Genomic DNA, 10,915 nt, shown 5'->3' on the forward strand with positions numbered 1-10,915 from the left:
GTAGCTTTCTAGTCTGGTATCAGGGTTTATAGATGCCAACTGGACAGGAGACGAGAAAAGCTTGGGGGTGTCCACTGTCTACTTGCAGATCCCCCTGTGTCTATTCCTGTTTGGGTGGTGTGCAGTAATGCAAGAGCACAGAGACAACCAAGTGGACTTCCATAACTATACCAGAAGCCTAGGCTTCCCGAAAGCTGGTCAAGTCTGCGAAAATCAACACTATTAGAGACTGCCACCAGAGGGCACCCTGAGTACATGACAGGGGATTCCAGCCTCCTGAACAATCTTTTTTTTTTTTTTTTTTTTTTTCTTTTTCTCTCTTCTGAAGGCCAAAGACCCCAAAGGACAGGGAAAGCAGGGGAGCGGGGGCAGGAGGTTAGTCACCTAGATGTACTAAGTAAATTATCCATTTCTACAACCAGAAACTACCGAGGAAGCCTTGGCCTGAAAATAAAATGCATCAAGGTCACACACACACACACACAATCCTGAGCCTGTTGTAGACTGAACCCTAGACTTGATCTTGAACCCTCACCTTGGTTCATACTGAGCCTTGGTCCTTGGTTATAGTGAACTTGACCCTGATTACACTCTGAGTCCTGCTCCTGCTTTGTCAGTATACTGAACCCGGTCTTTATTAACAACTTCTCTGGTCCCCGACCTTTATTATACATTGATTATATATTGAACTAGGACCTAGACACAAACTGAGTTTTGATCATGGACATACACTAGCTCTTGTTTTGGTTATAGACTGAGCTCAAGCCCTGGGAACAGACAGCTCTGACCACAGTCCATTTACTGAGCCCCGACTGACAAAATCCAATCTGACTCTGGTCATAGACCCATGATTGAGCCTTCATCACAATCACACTCACTGATCACTAAGCCTTGCTCTCCCGATACTCCATTGATAGGAAGATATGCTACGACTCCTTTCAGGTCTAGCTTCTATCCCCACAGGTAGTAATTCCTCGCGCCACTTCTGTAGGAGATAAGAAGAATTCTAGGTTTCTGGGTTATCCTGAAGCTCACGTCTTTGGGTCTCTGACAGGGTAAGCAGAGAAAGGCTGGTTCTAGGACAGCTGGGATATAAAGGAAGAAGGGCACCCGGCCTTCTTAGGATGTCACAGTGCTCCAGGGTGGGTCTAGCCTAGAAGCCTCTCCCATCTGCACTTATGACAACCTTGGAACCTTGAACAAATCCCTGCTGCTTCCTGGGCTCCACCCTCTGCTACCTGTCATTGAAAACATGAGATGACAATCCATATAAAGAAGGAGTCCAGGCCATCATGGAGACCCTAGAACCCACCATGTGCCCTTGCAGGCAGAAAAAAACCCTCATTTGGGAAGCTCCCTTTGGCTGGTCACTTCAAACAAGCGAGAAAAGAGTGAGGCTTGCCCAAATTAGCCTCAGGTTGGCAGGGGCTATAGTACATGAGCAGAAGTCCCCCAGGTCTGTTTCTGGGGTCTGATGTGTGCTAGGGATTACAGGCCCACAAAGGGACACTTCCCAGGGACAACTGATAGATTTACTTTCTGTCCTTCTCAGGGACTAGCATGGGAGCTCTGCCCTTGCAGGGCCACACCAGCCTCTGCCAGGCACACAGGACTTTGGGTTTACCTAGGGAGGTACTAAGGGTGAGGGTTGGGGCTGAGCCAGGCAAGAGCTGGGGCGGGGGAGGGGGCAGCTTGAGTCAAAAAACGCTGACGCTGAAGACAATGCGCTCTCCAAGGCTGAGGCAACTCATTTGGTCCCGGCCACGCTTTATTAAATTCTCATAAACCTGTCAGGGGGGACAGGCTCGCTTCAGTTTACCTCATTAGCCCGACACAATGACAGTGGGGGTGTGGGGAGGGGTGGCAAGGGGAGGCCAGTGCTCAGTGCTGAGAACCGAGCCAGCCGGGACGATAATTGAATTAAGTGGCTTTTGTTAATGGTTTTTAAGACTCCGAAGTGTAAATAACATTTAGGGGCTTTCTTTTAATGGGACTGGGGTTTTAGAGACCCAGGGAGCTTAAAGGAGGCCAAGTCTGGTCCCTGCCCTTCTCCCCCAAGCCAGGGGAGTGGCCCCTGGATATGTTGAAGTTAGCCTGGGAAAGGTGCAAGGGCATTCAGAGCCAAAGGTGAGACCACTTCCTGGTGGGCCTTTGAATGGAGACACAAAGAGGAGGTTATCAGCAAAGGAGACCATAAATGCAGGGGGCTGGATATGATGGCCTACTTAGTCCTGGAATGTCACTATTAGAAGAACTGGCCAGGGGTATCTCTGGGATGGTACTGACACATGGCCTGTGAGTGTTCATTGGCCTCAAGGGTCAATGGTCACTCCCAGTGAGACTCATTGGGAGTAGAGGATTCTGGCTTTATTGCCTGAGAGGTAGTGAGTTCCCCAGTGCAGGGGGTATGGGAAGACTGTGTGGCCTTGGGTTTCCAGCCTTTGAGTTAAGCAAGGGAGGAAACTGGACTTTAGACTTCTTGGAGGAGTGTGGACTGAACTGAGCTATAAGAGGCGCCGCACCTGCAGAGCCACTGAGGCAGAGCCATGGGTAAAGGGGTTTGCCACGAAGCCTGACACCCCTAGTTTGATCCCCAAAGTCTACATGATGGAAAGACTCTCACAAACTGTCCTTTAGCCTCCACGTGTGCACTGTGGCATGCATGCACGCACACCCACCCACATACACACTAAATAAATTAAAATGTAATAAAAGGAGGACCCCACATATGGGGTCGCCATTTTGCTGGCAGTAAAAGCAGTCAGAGGAAGTAGGGTGCCAGAGAACAGGGACGTGGACAGAAATTGTTCTAGAATCTATTCCCTGGTCTTCTTAGGCCTTCCCTACTCAGGAAGCTTCACACACACAGAGATACAGGGCCAGATCTAAGAGTTGGATAGGCTGAGAGCAAAGAAGGACTCTGGGCTAGGTCCCCAGGGACAGGAGGCAAGGTGGGGCAGAACTGGCCCTGAGCCAGCCTACAAAGGGTTAAGGCGCTAATCGCCCTGCATGCGACAAAGGGAAGTGGGTTTTCTGATCCAGAAAGGATCAGTCCATGGGATGCCCCATCAGGCCCTTCAGCGTGAAATTACACCCCAGCGGGGGGTGCTCCCCTCCCCCTACATACACTGCCCGAATGGGCCTGGCACAGGATTAAGGCCTGGAGTCATCAGCTTAATAGATCCTGCCTCCCTTCTTCATTCTTTCTGTCCCTGAAGCTTCCATCCTGCCTGCAGGCCTGGACCAGCCTCTCTCCCCACGGTCTGTTTACCTGGCTGTAGATCTGTCTGTTCATCTCTAACTGTGGGTTCGGTCATTCTGCTGGTCTCTTGAGCTAAACCCTGAACCCACGCACTGTTTTAATATCTTTATCGTCTGTGTTCCCTTTGAAACAAGGTCTCAGTACTTAGCCCAGGCTGAATTCATACTCAGTCTTCACGCCTCCATCTCCTGAGTCCGTATAACCTTCAACCCGCAACCCGAACGTATCTATTTGATTGCTCATCTGCTTGCTGTCGGAATCCTCTTCAGTACAAAAGCATATTAGTACCAGGGACTCCATCCTGCTTACCACTGACTTACCCGTGCATCTGGCCTGTGGAAGAATGATGGCCACTAACTATTAGCTCACTCCCATTACCTTGCAGGCCGATGTGTCATCTCTAAACACTAAAAAGTGATGGTTAGGACTGAAAAGAGAAAGCTAAAGCCTATGCTAGGATAATGCTATGTTCTCAGAAAGAAATGGGGACTGTAATGTGACCTCTGTCCTACTGAAACAGGTTAGAGAAGGGACAGACAGACTCATTTGTCCTCAAGTGCCATCCTTTGAGACTCCTTTGACCTGCTTTATCAAGTCACTACTGGAACTTTGCTACATATGCACCTCTAAGCCCCATTTATATCCACGTTTATACCCGGCTTGGGCAGAGATCTAGATAGAACAGTGAAGGAATTTGGGGGTGATCATTGTACAGAAGAAAAAAAGATTCAGCAAGACACTTGGAGACTAAGCCTGTCTGAGGCATGTGGAGATGGCTCTATCCAACCTGCAGCCAAGAACCAGAGGCCCAGAAAGAATCAGGACCTGCCCAAGGCCATATTGCAAAGTCAGGACAAGGCCAGACAGGAGCCAAGTTCACCAGGGACCTGGACATTGATTGTCCCTCACATGGATATTCCGATTTAGTTCAACAAGTTTGGTATTGGCTGGACACTAACTCTGAACCAGGACCTGTCCCAAGCCAAGGCCTGCTCATGGATTTCACCTGGATAGTAGCCAAGAATTGTACCTAAGTAGCCAAGAAGGGCAGGAGAAGGAAGGGACACCGTCTCACACCCACGGGCAGTGTTTCCTGGAGTGGGTGATCCAAAGACTCAGTATGTTTGCTTCAGCAGAGCCACAAGTCACATGGGAAAGGATGCACTGAGCATCTGAGACCCCATCTGGTACAGTCTTGTGACAAGTCCCAAAACTGTGCGTAGACACATTCTACATGGTCCTTGAACTGGACAGAGTCAAGCCCAATAAGAAGACTACTGTGTGTGTACGTTCCAGCTTAGTGTAAAGAACTTCCCTAAAGCAGGATGCCCAGGAAGGTGGAAGGTGGTGATTATTAGCATTACTTCTAGGCTCCGCCCAACAGTTACCTAGCAACAGTCAGGTAGGAGCCTGGCTCACTATAAAAAGGACTATTTGACCTCCCTCTCTCTCTCTCTTTCTCTCTCTCTCTCTCTCTCTCCCTCCCCTCCCTCCCTCCCTCTTTCTCTCCCTCTCCCTCTCTCTCCTTCTCTATCTTCACCCCTCTCTCTCCACGTGTTCCCAACCAGCCTCTTCCCTTCTCTCTCTCTCTCTCTCCTCTCTCTTCCCTTCTCTCTCTCTCTCTCTCTCTCTCTCTCTCTCTCTCTCTCTCTTTCTGCCCTTCTCTGTCTCCTCTCTTTCTCTGCCTCTACACCCTTCTCAGCCTCCCTTCTCATGCCCCCAAATAAACTTCATTATACTAGACCTATCTATCATATAGCTGATACTTCGGGGGGGGGTCTCAACATGGACCTGCTGAGGTACCCCCTCCTGCCACGTCATGTCACTGCATTACAAAACGCATCAGTGATCCCCATCCCTGTCGGCTTGTGGTTAGGCGTGGAGTACCAGGCTCTTGCCCTGGATTAGGACTGAAGAGAGCCCTGAAAATGTCTGTTCTGGGTATCTGATTTAGGATTTCCCAAACTACCAACAGACCTGACCCTCCAGCAGGCAACCCAGCCCCATCTGTCCATCTTCTGGTGGCTGATGTGAGGGAAAGTAAGATAAGGGCCAGGCCAAGCCAAGTCCCGCCTGCATATCTCCAGTTTCCAGCCAACCCAGTCCAAGGGACTAAAGTCAGGGTTACAAAGCTGTTCAAGTCCAAGCCAGACTTACAACAGACATGAAGCCTTTGCCAATAGCAGCCACTACTAGAGCCAGGCTAGAGGCTTTGGCTGCACAGTCTTCCTCTAGATGGCTCATCAAAGGAGGGCTGAAGGTAAAGGTAAAAGAGGCAAGCCACTTAGTCCTTGAAGGCCCTGTTGGGTGTGTATGGGGAAGTGGTCCAGGGTTGAGGCGTGCCCTGCCCCTTCTAAAAGGATAGAATCCCTCCTTCATCTCTCCCTACTGTCATCATGCACCTCTACTAACCTGGATTTTTTTCTGAAGCACTGTGGATTGCTTCCAGTATTCTTAGGTAAGAAAGTTTGCCTCCTTTCCCTCCTGGCTGCCCAGCACATAATGTGAGGAAGACCAGGGATGATCAGGGTGCCTGAGAAGGACCCAAACTTCCAGGTCTATCAGCCCATTCAGGTAGGGACAGCAACAATAGCAGCTTTGTGCACACACACTAAAGATCACATGCACCCACCCACACGCCTCACACGAGCTCTTTCCATGAACAGTTCCTCAGCTTGCTTGCCAAGATAAAGGAGCCACTGGGCGGTCAGCCCCCAGGAGGAAGAACGGCTCCTGTGGCCTTTGTTGTTCCAGACTTGTCTTGGAAGGGATCCCGGGCTGAGGTGGCAGCTTTTCCAGCAGGCTGGAGGCAGGGTAGAGGGCTGCACACGTTCCCTGGCCTGGAAGGGGGGGGGGTGGAGGAAGCCCAGAGTGAGGCTTAGACTCATTAGTGATGGCAGGCAGCTTAATCCTTCATTTCCATGCTCAGCTCCCCGGGTTCTCACAAACCAGGGGGGTCAGTGGGGAACTCCCCATTTTATAGGCAATGAAACAAATTCACAGAAACCTGGCAGCTTCTTTTTTGATGGATTTCTATTTTATTTTATGGGTGGTTGTTTTTCCTGCATGTATATTTGTGTAACACATGTGTGTCTGGTGCCTGCAGAAACCAGAAGAGGGTTTGCATCCCCTGGACCAGGAGCGACAGATGGTTGTAAGCCACCATGCTGGTGCCGGGAATCAAACCCAGGTCCTCTTAACTGCTGAGCCGTCACTTCTGCTCCCCACGAAGCTTCTTAAATGGACCACAGACAATCTACTAGAAACAAAATGACCTTGGTACCAGTCTCACGTTCACCGCAGCTGCAAACTGAGCTCTGGTTCTGACCTCTATTAGAGTTGTGACTTGTCCTAGATCACCTCTGATCCTAGCTTCAGATTGCTTCCTGTGTGCTGTAGACCCTGCAGGGTCAGAAGTGTGTGTCCTTCTCATTTACCTGGCTGTTTTACATCTACATACAGGGTGATTAGTGTGGCATTTTCTGCTTTCCCCATGAGACTAGATGTGGGGCAGAGTCTGCTTTTGCTTACTAGCACTGATAAGAATGTAATAGCAATAAGAAACAGGAGCAGTTACTGAATGGCCAACGTATGCATTCTGCAGACGTTTTGCAGACGTCATCTCATTTAATGACCATGAAGAATCCTGGAGCTGGCATTATCATTAGCCCCATTTTACAGATGAGAACCTTGAGCCCCATGAGACTCTGAGTATGGTAGGCTCTTAGTCGTTCACTTCTCATCATATTCAGGTAAAGGGTGGAGGTGGGAAGGGAAGCCCTAGCTATATGGGTAATGAACTCATTTGGGTAACAGAAAAGCCAAGGGCTTCTAAAACATAGTGAGTCGGCTGAGGGAGACAGTGATGAGGGAGCAACCATATAATCTGTAGGGCCATTATAAAATAAGGATGCTGGACCCTGTTTTAAAAAATATATAAAGATTTGGGGCTGGAGAGATGGCTCAGTGGTTAAGAGCACTGACTGCTCTTCCAGAGGTCCTGAGTTCAATTCCTAGCAACCACATGGTGCCTCACAACCATGGTGTGTCTTAAGAGAGTAACAGTGTACTCACATATATTAAATAGATAAATAAATAAAGAATAAATAAATAAATAAATATTTATAAAAGGATTTTAAATAGGTGGTAGTGGCATACACCTTTAATCCCAGCATTTGGGAGGCAGAATCAGGAGGATCTCTGTGAGTTTGAGACCAGCCTGCTCTACAAAGTGAGTTCCAGGACAGTCAGGGCTACAAAGAGATAATCTGTCTCAAAAAACCAAAATGATGATGATGATGATGGTAATGATGATGGTGATGATAATGATGATGATTGATTAATTGATTGATTGATTGATTGATGCCTGTCATCCCAGTGCTTAGGAGGCAGAGGCAGGAAGAATTCTGTAAATTCAAGACTACACAGTGATTCCAGCTAGGACTGACTACAAAATGATATGGGCGGGGTTGGGGGCAACCCAAATGCCTCAGCGGGTAAATAATGCAAGCTTGAAGACTTTAGTTCAGTTCCTGGATGTGGTGGCTCCTGTCTGTAATCCCAGCATTCCTCTGGCAAGATGGAAGAGAGAGACAGGAGGATCAGCCAGAAGCTCACATATGTAGCACAGTGACAGAAACAAGAGACCCTGCCTCAAAAAAATAGGTGAGAGAAGAGAAGCAACTCCTGAAAAGTTGCCATTGGACTTCTACATGTATGTCATAGTCACACACATGTCATAGTGTGTGCACCCTCATCCACATACAAATAGATAAAAGATTGTTTGTTTGTTTGTTTGAGATAGGGTTTCTCTGTGTAGCCCTAGCTGTCCTGGAACTCACTCTGTAGACCAGGCTGGCTTCGAACTCAGAAATCCTATGCCTCCCAAGTGCTGGGATTAAAGGCGTTTGCCACCACTGCCTGGCAAAAGAGATCTTAATAGATAAACAAACAAATATGAATAGATAAATAAATAAATAAGGAATTCCAAGATGCCCACTTCTGAATGTCACGAGGCCTCTGAGCCCAGGGCCCTTTTTGAGTCCTCTTTGGGGTCCAAGAACCTAGCCCTGAAAGGGGAGGCTGCTGTGTGTGAAAGGGCAGCCCCTTGGATGGGTGTGTGGGAGTAGCTGTGGGTGTATGAATGACAGGGCTGGTGTAGGACCTCACGCAGGCAGCAGGACAGCATCTTCACAAGTACAGAACTATCACCAAGGAGCTGTTGGCCCAAGCTGGCCCTTCTCTCAAGAGATTCCTGTCTAGAGAGGGGCCTTACCCCTACCTCTGAGCATTCAGTGGGCTGTCTGGATGGGAGTAAATCCGGAAGAATGTGTTTCTGGGGGTGGAGCAGCTATGTGGGAGCGTCTAGATGGCAGACTGCAGGTTGTGTATGATATTTGTAGGGGGTGTATGCACACATGAACGTGAGATGCAGAGAGTGTGGCTCAATTTGGAAGTCAGCATATGGGGCGGGAGCTTAGGATGTATGTGTGTAATGGGTGTATAAGAATGCATGCAGTCCCTGACTGCTTGCTTAGGAGTCCCAAAGGGTTCTCAGGTGAAGGGCTCCACCCCCACCCCCACCCCCCACTGCATCCCCCAGGCCTTTGTGAGGCCAATGTCCCCTTGGAGGCACATTCCTGCTCACCACAGGGTGGGCAGAGCCACAGAGCAACCTGCTAGGCTGCTGGGGTGATCCCAGGCCAGCGGTGTCAGGTTCCCTGTGCCCCAGCCTTCCCTCTTCAACCCTCTAAGAGCCTTTGTTGGAAGTTCAGACAAACTTGTCAGGGGGGCGGGCAGGAGGCCGGCTCCTAATCGGCTTTCCCAGAAGCAAAGGAGAATGAGAGATTAGGGGTTGGGGGCTCTAGCCCAGTGCAGCTCTGTGGGAAAGAGATGGGGAAGGGTTCCCCAGCCCTAAAAGGGACCATCTCCAGGCCCTGTCAGCAGGCGTTCCTTCCACCAGAGCTGAGGAATGGACTCCTAATCTGAAAGAACACTTCAAGGCCAAGCCTTAAGCAAAAGTGAAACTCCAGATTACACTTTGAGGAAACCTATCTTGCCCATTCGGTCCTCTTTAATACTGGTTGGTGGGGGCGGATATACTTCTGCTCAGCTTCTGTCCCCTCAAATGCCTTCTTACTCTTTACCTCATCTGAGTCTCCTGTGAAGCAGGCTAGACATGATTGGCAGCTCCCATTCCACAGAGGAGGAAGCTGAGGGCTGGAGAAGAGCCCACAGTAAACAGCAAGTTGAGGTGCCTTTGCTCTGGCTCTGTCACAACCAGCATTTCCTGGAGGTCCTGGTCTCAGACTTCTCTGTATCATTTCATTCAGTCAAATGGCTCCCGTGGCCATCTCTGGGTTGGCAACCACCGAGGTTAAGAGTATAAATTTCAAGGTTAGCTGGGTCCTGGGTAACTCGGTTTTTTCATGGATCAGGTGAGGATGATAATAATACTTAACCCACAGAGTTGCGGCCAGATTAAGTGGAGTGTTTAAAGGATGCATAGCACGAAGAACCTGTTGGATCAAGTCCATACCAACAACAAAGGCCACGCTACCATCTTCCCCTAAATATAGGAAAGGCTCCTCCTACATGCCAACAAGACCAAACTAAGCTCAGAGTCATCCCAGGTCCAGTAGAGTAGGGTATCCATCTACCTTGTAGCTGAGCCAAAGACCTAGGAGCACCTAGGGTCTTCCTATCCTGCTGTTACCATGGTGATTTTACATCCCAAACCACTCATTAATCAGCCCTTCTCCTCAGCTCTTGTAGACCAGATTGATGCTACTGTCTCAATGTATGTATGTATGCATGTATGTATGTATGTATGTATTGTATGTATTGTATGTATTGTATGTATTGTATGTATGTATGTCAGGATGTAGCAATGGCCACCTCTCTCACTCCATCTAGCTCCTTGTTATGACCCACTATGTACAAAGCACGAGGAGTATGCAATTATTTAAATAAAAGACAGACCTCTTCACTCACCCAATTTCCAAAATCCCAGGCTCTAGCCCTAGGGCTTGACTCTAAACTCAGTTTCCTTTTGTTGTTCTTTCTAGACTTTTGTTGTTGTTTTGTAGCTGAGGTGGCCTCCCCCTTCTCCCATGTGCTGAGATCTCAGGTATACAGCAGCATGCCCAGCTTCTTAGTTTCCCTTCCCACCTTCATCTGTTGACCCCGCCGCACCGTCCTACAGTCCCACCCTGCCCCTTCCAGTCCTGCAACTTGGATGGACTGTGCCTTTCCTAGGACCCTTTGCTCTTGAATTCCTAAGAAGCGCCTGACATATGGGGCTCAGGTCATGTCCTTCTCCTAAAGCACCTATCCGACCTCCCCATGCTCAACTAAGGACATTCTCTGTTGCCAGTTCCTTATTTTTCAAACTCTGAGTCACCCCAAGCTGCGATTGTCAGGGCACGTTTTTAATGCTTGCTTCTCTATACCCAGCATCCAGCATGGGACTAGGCATTCAGCAGGTGATCAGTCAATGCTGACAGAATGAGTGAGGGATTTGAACTGCAGTGTTACCAGACAAGCTTCGTGCCAGGGAAGGTGTGTCCCTCAAAGCTGAGATATGTAGGAAGCACTGGGTTGCTGAGGGCCTGGGTAAGATCTGTGGGAGATTTGGGGTGACATTTGATCTGT

Source organism: Mus musculus, chromosome 4 (assembly GCF_000001635.26).
Source record: "Mus musculus strain C57BL/6J chromosome 4, GRCm38.p6 C57BL/6J".
NCBI classification, from domain to species: domain Eukaryota; kingdom Metazoa; phylum Chordata; class Mammalia; order Rodentia; family Muridae; genus Mus; species Mus musculus.